The following is a 12,544-nucleotide window of genomic DNA, read 5'->3' as shown; positions in this document are numbered from 1 at the left end:
CTTGCTATTGAATGAATGGATAACTAACTAAATTTAGATATAATTTCCAAAGAAGCAAAGTCAAATTTAGTATCCAAGAGTTCCATTTAATTGGGAGGATTTAAGAGTCGGTATCTGAGGATATAGATGGGGAGAGATAGCAGAATATAGCGGAAAAGGCAATGGCACTCCACTCCAGTACTCTTGCCTGGAAAATCCCATGGATGGAGGCGCCTGGTAGGCTGCAGTCCATGGGGTCACTAAGAGTCGGATACGACTGAGCAACTTCACTTTCACTTTTCACTTTCATGCATTGGAGAAGGAAATGGCAACCCACTTCAGTATTCTTGCCTGGAGAATCCCAGGGATGGGGAAGCCTGGTGGGCTGCTGTCTACGGGGTTGCACAGAGTCAGACACGACTGAAGTGACTTAGCAGCAGCAGCAGCAGAATATAGAATTTTGAGAGACATACATTGAGGGTAACTGAGTTGGAAAATGGAGTTGAGCCACAGTAAGTTGTTGAAATGTGTTATAATTCACCCTCAATTCACCTAACTCCAGATTTTTCTTTTATGATGAGCTCATTGGTGTCCTGGTTTTGTTCAGCTACTGTGTAGCCAGGAACATGCCTATCCCATCAGGCACATGATCTGCCTCTGAGAATCTGGGAAGTCGGGCCACAAAGATGATTTTTTCCCCTTTCGTGCCCGGTTACTCATGGCAGAAACAGAAGGCGAGATGTGGACACACTCATACAATATCCAGGCTTTTCAAACATTATAAAGTGGCATGCAAGCTCACTCTCTAATATCATAAAGCTGGGAGGGAAGTCCAGAAGTGGAAACAGAAATTCCATGGAAAGAAAGCTCAGGAAGCTCCTAATAAAACATAGCTTAAACATAAAAATTCGACACTTTATTATGAAAAGAAAATAGTGAGGGGTCGGTGACTGAGCCATGGACTGCGTTCAGCATCTGAAGAGCTGGAAGCTTCCAATGAGACCTGCTAGACTGATACAGGGGCTCTGGAAGATCCCTTAATGGAAGTAAGTGCTGTGTAGGGAAAAAAAAGACTTGTCAGGTGATTCAGAAGGAAAGTATTTTTAAGATGAGAAGAGTGCAATTGTATTACCATCACCACATTTAGAGATGAATAAAAAAGGCACAGAGAAAGGAAGTGGGCTGTTACTGGGCCTCCCATAACTACAGTTCAGCTCAACTTCCTTATATAGGTTTCTTTTTTGCACACATGCTCCTAGTTTAGGTTTCTAAAATGCATGGCTTTTATTTATAGGTTAAGCACACCCCAATTTTTCTAAATACTGAAGATGATGCTGGCCAGACCTTAATCTGGGTTATCACCATGCCTAGTGCCGCCTCCCTCCTGCTTTTCTGTCTGAGTCCCTTGAGGAACCTAGGTGGCCTCTTCATTCTCTAAACTTTTGCAACTTTCTTAACCCCTTCTATCCTTTCTTTCTTCTTTCCTTCCTCTTTCTATCTTTTTTTTCTTTTTTGCCAACGTGTCAGTACAGCCGAGCCCTCCTGATCCCTGTTGGCTGCACAGACCCAGCTCCAGCTCTGTCCTTTTACTGGGGAACTGATGTCAGCCAGGTTGGATTACAGCCCGGCAGCCGTTCTGCTGCTAATGAATTGGCGTGGAGAACAAAACACTGCAACTCTCCTGGAACAGTTTTGTCATCTATAATTGGAGCACAGAAAACCTCGGGGTTTGGAAAAGAACAAATGTCACTGGAGTTTGCTTATTTGCCTTTGGGATGTCAGGACCCCCGGTTCACCACACCCTGAAAGTTTATCTGATTACAGAACTCCTGCAAATAACAAAAGGTTAAAGGAAAACCCCACCCTTGTAGCATTTCCCTACTCATTTCCCACCCTCCAGGACTGGCTGGCAGGCTTGGGTCAGGAAAATTTTTATATTTATAGTCCTATGAATAAGGGGACCAGACTTGGCCACTTCAAAAGGGCTGAGCGAATCTTGGAAAGCTGAGATTGAAAGAATGCTTAAGGAGCATTAAGGCCAACAGTCTCCTCTGAGTATGAGAAACTGAAGCCAGAGAGGTTGCTGGGTGTTAAGGGTTGAATTGTGTCTCCTCAAAGTTCATGTATTGAAGCCTTAACACTCAGGATCTCAGAAAGTAACCTTATTTGCAGATAAAATCTTTACAGATATACAAGTTAAAGAGAGGTAATTGGGGTGGGTGTAATCCAATATGAATGGTGTTCTTATAAGGAGGAGAAGTTTGATGTATACAGGGAGAATGCTCTGTGAACATGAAGTCTGCAAGCCAAGGAGAGGGGCAGGGAACAGATCTCATCTCACAGCCTTCAGAAGGCAACAGCCTTGCCAACACTTTGATTTTGGGATTTCTAGCCTCCAGAACTGTGAGACAATAACTTTTTGTTCTTTAAGCTCAGTTTGTGCTACTCTTTTAGAGCAGCCCTAGCAAACTATTGTATCTGAAATCTCAGTTCAAGAATGGCCACACAGGTATGGTCTTCTAACTCCCTTGTCTAAGGATTCTTTCATCATATTGCCACCTGGATTAGATACATACTATGAAAGTACTACATTAGAGAAAACAAGAGTACTTTTCAAGACGGACAGTTTGTCTAAGAATTTGAGGAGTAATGCCTCTGATTGTCCATGCTAGAATCTAGCTGGCAAATCCATGCTAGAATCTTTATATGTAAATGTGTAAATCATAGGTCACGGTGAAACAATATTTATTCAAGCAAAGTGACAATAAAAGGTTTTTAAGGGCTTTCCATTGGTGCTTGTGGTAAAGAACCTGCCTGCCAATGCAAGAGATGTAAGAGACTCAGGTTTGATCCCTGGGTCAAAAAAATCCCCTGGAGAAGGGCATAGCAACCCACTCCAGTATTCTTGCCCGGAGAATTCCATGGACAGAAGAGCCTGGCAGTGTACAGTCCATGGGATCACAGAGTTGGACACGACTGAATGGACTAAGCACGCATGCACGCATGGCAAATACAGATCATTTAGAAGGCAAATGAATTCACAATTTGTTATCAAAAGTAATTCAGCATTCCAAGAAACTTTGTGCTCTTAACAGAGGGAAAGTGAACTGAAATCCAGTCCTGCGCTGGCCCACTCTCAATAACAAAATTTATTTACCTATTTAAGTTTAATCCAATCCCAGGCTGAAGTGTACAAAATTATTTTCTCAGGGCTCCCTTTCCACAGAGCTTCCACAATTTTCTGTGTCTGTGTTAGCTTATCGCTTATTTTTCTGTTCCATTTAGAAAACCAGCTCTAAGACAAAGTCACTCTTTTCCTTTAAGAAAATGTATTTCTATCTCTCATACCTTCTCTTATTGAAAACACACATCCTACTTACCTTGCATACTGACATGTTTCCTTTATTATTTCTAGTAGCTTTAATTACATATTACAACTTTAACCATTAAAAACTCTCTAGTTAAAACCAACAAGCAGCAAGTAACTGTGAACTGTTTGTCATACCAACATTTCCTGGTTGGCAAAATAACCTCTAGAAACTTACATTGTCTGGTAGCATAGTTTCTTTTCTCAATGTGGTGCCAGACACATGTCTAATAAACCCCAAACATCTTTAGTTTTCCTCTTGTAAGAACACAAAAGTAGACCTGTTTAGCAATTAATGTTCCAGGATGTTACCTTATTTGAAATCACCTGGCTATCCCATGAATTCTCTTCATTTAATTTAATTTTAGCAAAACTCTAAAGTTTCAAGTTACCAAAAATCTGGAGAAACTATTTTAGATAGACATATCTAAAACATAATTACTCCTAAGGAAGTCACCTGAAAACTCTTATCTCATTTACCTTTATTTTATTATATGAAAATAACATACCAAGTTATCATACCAGCGGCAATGGCTGATGGCTTGATCACTGAAACAACCGTTATTTGCTGATATGGCAAGTAACATTCTTTGTCCACGATGAAAAGACTGTCATTGTTCTTAGGTTTTGTCTTTTTAATTTTAAAAAATTGTTTTAAAAATAAATAAAATAAAATGTTTTAAAAATAAATAAATAAATAAAATGCTTAAATGCTCATGCTTTTACAAAATAGGATTGATAGAAGATACTACGTTTTAAACAATATGCTCATTTGCCAGAATTAAAAGATGTCAATCATTTGCTGGTGTCTCTCCTTCACTGGGCAGGGGGTGAGGGGAGAATGTCATGAAATCCTAAATTCTGGGAGCCACTGATCACAAGCCCACAAGGGTTATCTTTCCCTCTGTTAAGGGCACAAAGTTTCTTGGAATGCTGAGCTACTTTTGATAACAAATTGTGAATTCATTTGCTTTCTAAATGATCTGTTTTTGCTGTGTGTGCATGCGTGCTAAGTTGGTTCAGTTGTGTCCAACTCTCTGTGATCCCATGGACCGTATACGGCCAGGCTCTTCTGTCCATGGGATTCTCCGGGCAAGAATACTGGAGTGGGTTGCTGTGCCCTTCTCCAGGGGGTCTTTCTGACCCAGGGATCAAACCTGAGTTTCCTACATCTTCTGCATTGGCAGGTGGGTTCTTTAACACCAGCGCCAATGGAAAGCCCTTAAAAACCTTTTATTGTCACTTTAGTTGAATAAATAAATATTGTTTCACAGTGACCTATGATCCTGTTTAACCAGGTGTTTTAAAACCTTTTGATATCTTTGACAAACTTCCTCTAGTAAAATTCTAAATAAAGTTCTTTTGACCTCCAGCTAACTTTGGGATACTCCAAAGGGCCCCTGAAACATCTCAAGAGACATATTAAATTAACCAGGATTATTTTTGTTAAATTACAGGAAAACATTGTCAAATAAGTTGTGATAAAAAAACTTCTTAGGTTAGATGTCTTTAATATATTACAAACTTTAGAAGGCATTCCTAAAAGTCTGATATGTCCTAGTATAATGTTATCAGGCATAATTCTATCTATTACCTTAAAATGTTGTGTGTCATAGAAATATCCAAATTCCTTGTCAATTGCATTGTAATCAAATCTTTAATCATGCAATTTTAAGTCTTGTTGTTTATAATCATTGTTTTACTCTGATGCTTTTATAAAATGAAGATCTTCAAGAAGATTCATAAAAAGGACTTTTTGACAATTATGTTTCTGATAACTTTTTAGATCATACCACTGAACTGGGTAAGAAATTACAAAACTCTAATGGCGGGACTTCTCTGGTGGCCCAGCGGCTAAGACACTGCTCGCTATGCTGAGGGCCTGGATTCATTCCCTGGTCAGGGAACTAGATTCCCCATGCTGCAACTAAAAGATCCTGCATGCTGCAACTAAGACCCGATGCAGCCAAATAATAAAATAAATAAATATATTTTAAAAAACTCTAATGGAAAATCTGATGACTTCATCTAGATCAATAGGAATTAATTACTTAGGACTGAATGAACTGATAAACATAGTTTATAATTTTATGACTTTTTTTCTGAAATATACTGCCTTTTAATTTTTGTTTCCTAGAAAAGCTTTCCTCTTACACGAATTATGACCAACAAAAAATTGATGAAGTATACCTTTATAAAAAAGATGATTTATCTTTTTATCTCTACCTGATCATTCCAGAACTTGGCTTCTCCAGTTGCCTGCCCTGTGGACTTAATGGCATATTGTGACCAGGTTATAACTTATTATACTAACGTTGTTTTAATGTACTCTCTCTTGTTATTTTCAAACTACTTATGCCATGTGCCTCTTTCTGCTGCACTAGGACTTTATTAACATTGCTAGCTGTATTACTTAATCCTGTTTTACAAGACTGTTGCCTCCTGCATTACACAATGCGTAATCAGGCCTCCAATAAAATTAATGATGTCTCAAGACAGTTGATCATATATATAACTCTACATAGAATAATTGTCATAGTGCAAGTCTAGGTATAAGAGGAGGCAACAAGCAGAAATATTTCTTGGATTATACTAACTAAACTAGTAAGATCCAGAGAATTTTAGGTTGTTAGCACAGAGTGGTCCATCAACAAAATTTTCATCTGATCTAGGAAAAAGACTTCCTAGTGTTGTGGGACAAAATTGCTCATGAAATGCCTCCCCAATGTTTGATTTGACCAAGATAAGGCCCTGTAGACAAAGAGTATTGCCTTATCAACAACAGGATGTTGCAACTATTAGGTCATCAGCCACTGCAGCTGCCCCTGGCAGTGTATCCTGAAGGGAGTCAGGATGGAGAAAAGCAAGATACTAGCCCTAGGTAGCTAAGTCAAAGGAATATTATAGGAGTAATTTCACTAAGCCCAGACTCTTACATATTCTTATACATGCTAAGTCCATCAGTCTTATCGGACTCTGGGAACCCATAGACAGTAGCCCACCGGGCTCCTCTGTTCATGGAATTTTCCAGTCAAGAATACTGGAGTGGGTTGCCATTTTCTACTTTATCTTCTCGTACATAGTAAAGCACTAAATTCATTAACTTGAGTTGTCTGTTTTAAATTAACAGTAATAGTTTGGTGCTTGACTACCTGTTTCTTGTTTGTTTGTTTTGCCAAAGCTCCTGTGCTCTCTGACTCCTCCCTCACTTGTTGAGCACAGTCCCTCAGAACTATCTGAGGCTCACGTCCTCAGTCCGTCTGTCCAATAAAACATAATTCTCAGCTTATATGTTGTGCCTTTTTTTTCCAGTCAACACCATCAAACTACATTTGATAATCCTGAAGTGAAATACTTTTTGAAACAAGGTTATATTTACCATTTCTTCAAGTGGAAAAATCACAACATAATATTTTATCACTACTGCCTCTGGTGCAGTTACTGGCACTTGAGCCAACCTGTCCGCTGTCCCAGGCTCTTTTAGCAACCCCATGGCTTCAGCTAGATGATGTCCGATGTGACAGGGATTTCGTGACTTGAGATTCACCTCCTCCCTTTATAGCTCCCTTGTCTCTACAAAAACAGAAGAATTTTTGCATCTTTTTATCGAGTGAAGAATTAAGATTCATTATTGGTAATAGGAAGCTCCTTAAAATGCCTTGTTTGCTAATATCAGTTTTCAAAAAGATATGTCCTCCCCTACTACGAAAGTGAAGTCTTAGTTTGGGTTCTTCCAGAAGCAGATTCTGAGTCACGGATTAGCGTGCAAGAAGGTTTCTGGAAGGTGATCCTGGTTGGGGAAGGGGGATATAAGACAGTTAGGAAGGGGATCTTGGTAGAGGAAGGGAGATGTGAAACAGAGGAGCAGTTCATAGGGAGGAAGCCTTAATGAGCCCTCTGCCACTGGGGCAGCTGGGAAGCTCTTGAAAACTGCAGAGTGCCCCTTAGAGTGTTGTAGCACAATTCCCACCTGTCACTTGGTAAGTGCTGCTCCTGAGGGCATAAATCACATAGCACTTGTCACTTGCCCCATGCCTAAGTCACGCTGAGTCTGCAGCCAGAGCAAAATCTTTAGGAAGAGTCACAGAAGTCGCCTGCTTTAATCATAGCAGAGAATGTGGGTGGGGGACCAAAGGCATCTGCTATCTGCACTTCTGCAACCTCTGAACTCTTGATATGAAATCACATCATGGACTCTGCCCTTTGACAGAGAAAGCAAGAAGAACTATGACTCATCTTAGCTGTAAAAGGAAAAAGGAAGGGCCTTCTTCCCCAAAGAGCCACATCCTAATTTCCCATGGGTGGCCAGCCAGACCGTCTTAGATAACTCTTGTCTCAAATCTGTGGGCAAGACCACTGATGCACATCATGATGATAAAATGCATATATTCAAGACAAAAATCTTCCACTAATACCATGGGACTTTTACTAACAATGACCTAGACCAGAGATGGCAAACTGATTACACCTGTGTGTCAACCCTGATTCATTGTTGGTGGCTACCCAGAGAACTGTTTTGAGAAGAACTCTGAAAGTGTTTGCTTTCAATCATTTCCCACTCTTTGAGACCCCATGCACTGTAGCCCACCAAGCTCCTCTGTCCATGGAATTCTCCAGGCAAAAATACTGGAGTGGGTTTGCCACGTCCTTCTCCAGGGGATCTTCCCTACTTTGGGATCAAACCCGGCTCTCCTGCATTGCAGGCAAATTCTTTACTGTCTGAGCCATCAGGGAAGCCTGAAGAATGCTGAAGCATGGAAAGAAAAAGTGGGTTGATCATGGATTAGGACAGCTGGATACCAATACATAAGGGTGCAAAAAAAATCACCAAAAAACTTCAAAATTCCACATATAGTGAGGCAGAGAAAGTTGTATTTTGCAGATCTTCTCAGGAACATTATATGTGTACATATGCTACTGGAAGGAATATTCTCATAAGATCCTTGGAGGTTGTGTGTGGGTGAGACACGCAGCGAAACCCTCAGAAGGCAGCATGCTCTAGTTAAATCATGAGTAGGAATTGGGTGGGTGGAGACAGTCTACTTTTGTGGGTTTTTTTTGGCTGCTTTGTGTCTTAGTGGCAGCACATGGGCCTCTCTAGTTGGGGCGCCTGTGCTTAGTTGGTCTGCAGCATGTGAAATCTTAGTTCCCCAACCAGGGATTGAACCCATATCTCCTGCATTGGAAGATGAATCCTTAACTGCTTGACCACCAGGGAAGCTCCAAGTCTAGATTTTATTGCTGACATGGTAGGCAAAATTACATTTAAAAGTATTTTTAAATGTCCTAAAGGCAACCCACTCCAGTGTTCTTGCCTGGAGAATCCCAGGGACGGGGAAGCCTGGTGGGCTGCCGTCTATGGGGTCGCACAGAGTCGGACACGACTGAAGTGACTTAGCAGCAGCAGCAAAGTCACTGGTATCTGGGCCCTCAAAAGCTTAAAGGATGTACAGCTAAGCCCCCAAATGCATATATGATACAACTGTTCTACTGTAATACATGATCCTTAACTAGCCTTCCAAGGTGTCCATAGGGGTCAGGTCTGGTAAGCTGAAGGCTTTTATTTTGCTGAGTGATTGTATAACCTGGTGGCTGCTTAACCTTAGCTGCTTTTCTTATACTTCCCACACTTAGTGCTCTGCTCTTCCTCCCGTTTTCAATATTCACAAAATGAATAAGTTAGGTCCCTATCTCATATAGTACAGAAAGTTACATTTCAGATAGATTAATGAGCTACATGAAACTGACCACAATTATTTTAAAAACTTAAATGGGGGGGGGAGGTGATGGTGGTGTTTACCTGGTGGTCCGGTGATTACCATTTGGCATTTTCACTGCCATGGCCTGGCTTAAATCCTTAGTCAGGGAACTGAGATTCTTCAAGCCACATGGCGTGACCAAAATAAGAAAAAGAAAATACTTAAATTAAAAGTTTGAAAATATCCAGTGTTGGCAAGGATGTGATGTCATGGGTACAATTTCCTAAGAGGACTATTTCTACTAAAATTTATATTTAATTTCTGGTTATCTATCCTGAAAAATACTAAGTAAATACTAAGATACCTATACAAAGTTATTCTTTGCAGTATTGCTTATAATAGTGAAAAAAAAACCTGGAAATAAGCAAGATAGTCCTCAAAGAAATATGGCTAAATAAAGATGCCTCTTATAGGATGTTACACAGCTTTTAAAAAAATGAGGTAAATGTATACACATTGAGAGGGAAATAGTTCTAAGACACATCAAAACTTACTTGAATTCAATGTCTTCATGTGTAAGATGGGGAACTTGGACTAAAAAAATCTCTTAGATTCCTTCGTTCTATAAAAAGGGAAGTACATCATATCACTCAAGAATTCTGTGCTCCCCAAAATAGAATTGTGCCCTGTTCAACTTTTTCCCTAGGAAAATCTAAAATTCACAAAACCAGTAACTCCCTCTCTACTTTTTCTCCTTTCTCAAGGTTAAATCTTTTTTTCTCAATTCAGATGATCAAACCATCTCAAAATTTAAACATCAATAATAGAACTCTGAGAGTAAATATGTTCAGATAGATTTACTAGGCGAGAAAACCCTGAATGCATGGGTTTCATAGATAATACTCCAGAGCCAGCAATTCAGCTGTTCACTGTCTATACCTTCTGTGGGCTATTGGTGACATCGATCAACAATGACCTGACTGGCCAGAAGAGGGCTGTGTTTATGTGGGGAGGGGAGGCCTATAAAGATGTCACCAACGACTGGGATGTCCTGGAGAAAATCGGTTCCAGTTGGAGAGGATTCCAAGTTTACATGTGTCAGAAGCAATCTCCTAGGAACAGATAACTCAGAAAAGATTTCATTTTAAAGAAGCAGGAAAGATAACCCAAGGAAGCAGAAGTTTCATTTCCATTCTGACTAGATTTCCATAACCACTTGAGAACCCAGAGTTCCTTTGTTGCCCGGGTAGGAAATCTGCTTAACCTTCCTGGGCCCCAGCTTCCCCATATGGAAAGCAGGTATGGAACTTCTGACTCATCTTTTGGGATCATTTTGAAGAAAGGTGAATATTAGAAAAGCCTTCTGAAAACAGAAGAGAATACATCAATCACTGAAGGGAAACGAGGACATAGAACATAACAATAAATTATCTATTGCCTAAGAAAGTTCTGGATCCAATATAGACAATCATTTTTGTTCTTATTTACAGCCAGAGAGGTCTCTGAAGTTCATTAGAGTCTGGAATTACTTCATACACTGCACTGGAAATTTCAAAGGAAAATTTCAAGAAATTTTAAAGGAAACTTCCATATCCACTAGCTGGTCTGTTCTTCACTAGATGTTAGCTGGATCATTTACTTTTAAAAATCGGGCTGTATTTTGCACTGGTTGAGCCAAATTCTGCCTTTATCTCTGAGCAGCTCTTGCTGTTGTCAGCGTAGCTCTGTGTGCGGACAGAAGAGAATATGGCCTATTGTCCTTCCAGATGCAAATTATGGTCCTGATTCAACAAAAAACATCTGTCTTCCACAGAGACAAAGTAAGAAGAGACTGTGAAGCCAGACTGATCTTTTGTGACATGGCACCCCACTCTTGCAGGAATTCACATCGTGGTTGGTGATTAGCTAAAAAAAAAAAAAAGGATTCTGAGAGGCACATAATTTGTAATTTTTCTGTTTTGAGGACTGTGCCAATGCTAAAATTGCAATTCAATTTTACTTAGAATAAACATAGTTTTTTGAAAGAGAGAAAGGATTTTGAAAGAAGAAATTGTTATTGGCCTGACATGGCAGTACATGGCAAAAGTTCATGCTTCATTACGTCATTCTTTCTGGACCTTTGAGAAACTGATACCCAATAAAAAGCAGTCTTAGTAATTGATTTCACAACTTTTTATAGTCACTGATCATTCTTTCATTGAAGGTATGAATGGCTGAGATTAAGTGTTGGTGGACTACGTATAGATCACACTCTTCAAATTAATAAAATACATTTGATCCCTATCTACTTGTAGTAGAATAATACTATAACTTTAATCTTATAGTTCTCTATTCTTTGTGTTCCTACCCTTCTCCCAGCATTTCAGTAGCAGTGAGGGCTTTTGTTTTGTATTGCTTCTAATGTAGAGTCTAAGCAGCTAAAATGCAGAGAAAGAAACTGATTCAATGCCTAGCTTTGAATTTTAAAAACTTGACTTTGAAGATCAAGAGGAAATATGGAAGAGGGTGCTCGAGTCACTGCACCATAGTTAGTAATGAGTACTCTAACTGATGGATTTTTGTTGTTGTTGTTAATAGTAGTTGTTAGAAAATGTTTTCTGTCGTTTTATGACTGTTAGTCATTTATACGTCTTCTTTTGTGAATTATCTATTTTTATGTTCTTCCCATATTAGATTCTTCTCCATTATTTACTTCCACGTTGATATGTCATTATATGTAGACAATATTTTCCCAGCTTGATATTTCTTTTTAAATGTAGCTTATGATTTTTTGATCTGTAAAGTGAAAGTGAAGTCGCTCAGTCGTGTCCAACTCTATGACCCCATGGACTGTAGCCCACCAAGCTCCTCTGTCCATGGGATTCTCCAGGCAAGAATACTGGAGAGGGTTGCCATTTCCTTCTCCAGGGGATCTTCCCAACCCAGAGATCGAACCCAGGCCTCCTGCATTGCAGGCAGACGCTTTAACCTCTGAGCCACCAGGGTTTTGATCTGTAGAGTTTAACAATTTATGTAATCAAGTATACAGCTTCTCCCCACCCCACCCCCAACCACCATATGATTTCCTCCATGGCTCATAGTTCTCATCCATTCACAGCTGAGACAAACATTCAGTCATACTTTCTTCTATTTTGCTTGTTGCTTGATTTGTTACAACAAATTCTTTTTCTAGCAGCTATCTTATTCATTCCATTAACTAGTATATCTTGAGTGTCCATCTGTGTGTGACAAGGTAACAAGATAAAACAGTCAACAAAACACCTAGAGAATAACAATAGGCAATTACCAAACAGTAGAGGAAGGATGGGGAAGGAGGTGTGGCTGCTCTTGGTACAGTGGTTTTTTTTTTTTTTTTCCCCTCTAATTGGAGGGTAATTGCTTTACAATATTGTTCTGGTACAGTTTCCAGCCCAGTGAAATTGGTCAGGGTTGAGTGCCACTGAAACCTTTCTAAACCTTAGCTGTTTTGTTTTTTTCTCAGAAAATTCCCTTGTGTTAA

Source organism: Capricornis sumatraensis, chromosome 18, assembly GCF_032405125.1.
Source record: "Capricornis sumatraensis isolate serow.1 chromosome 18, serow.2, whole genome shotgun sequence".
Classification (NCBI taxonomy): domain Eukaryota; kingdom Metazoa; phylum Chordata; class Mammalia; order Artiodactyla; family Bovidae; genus Capricornis; species Capricornis sumatraensis.
The sequence above is the reverse complement of the archived record's forward strand: the minus strand, read 5'-3'. Positions refer to the sequence as shown.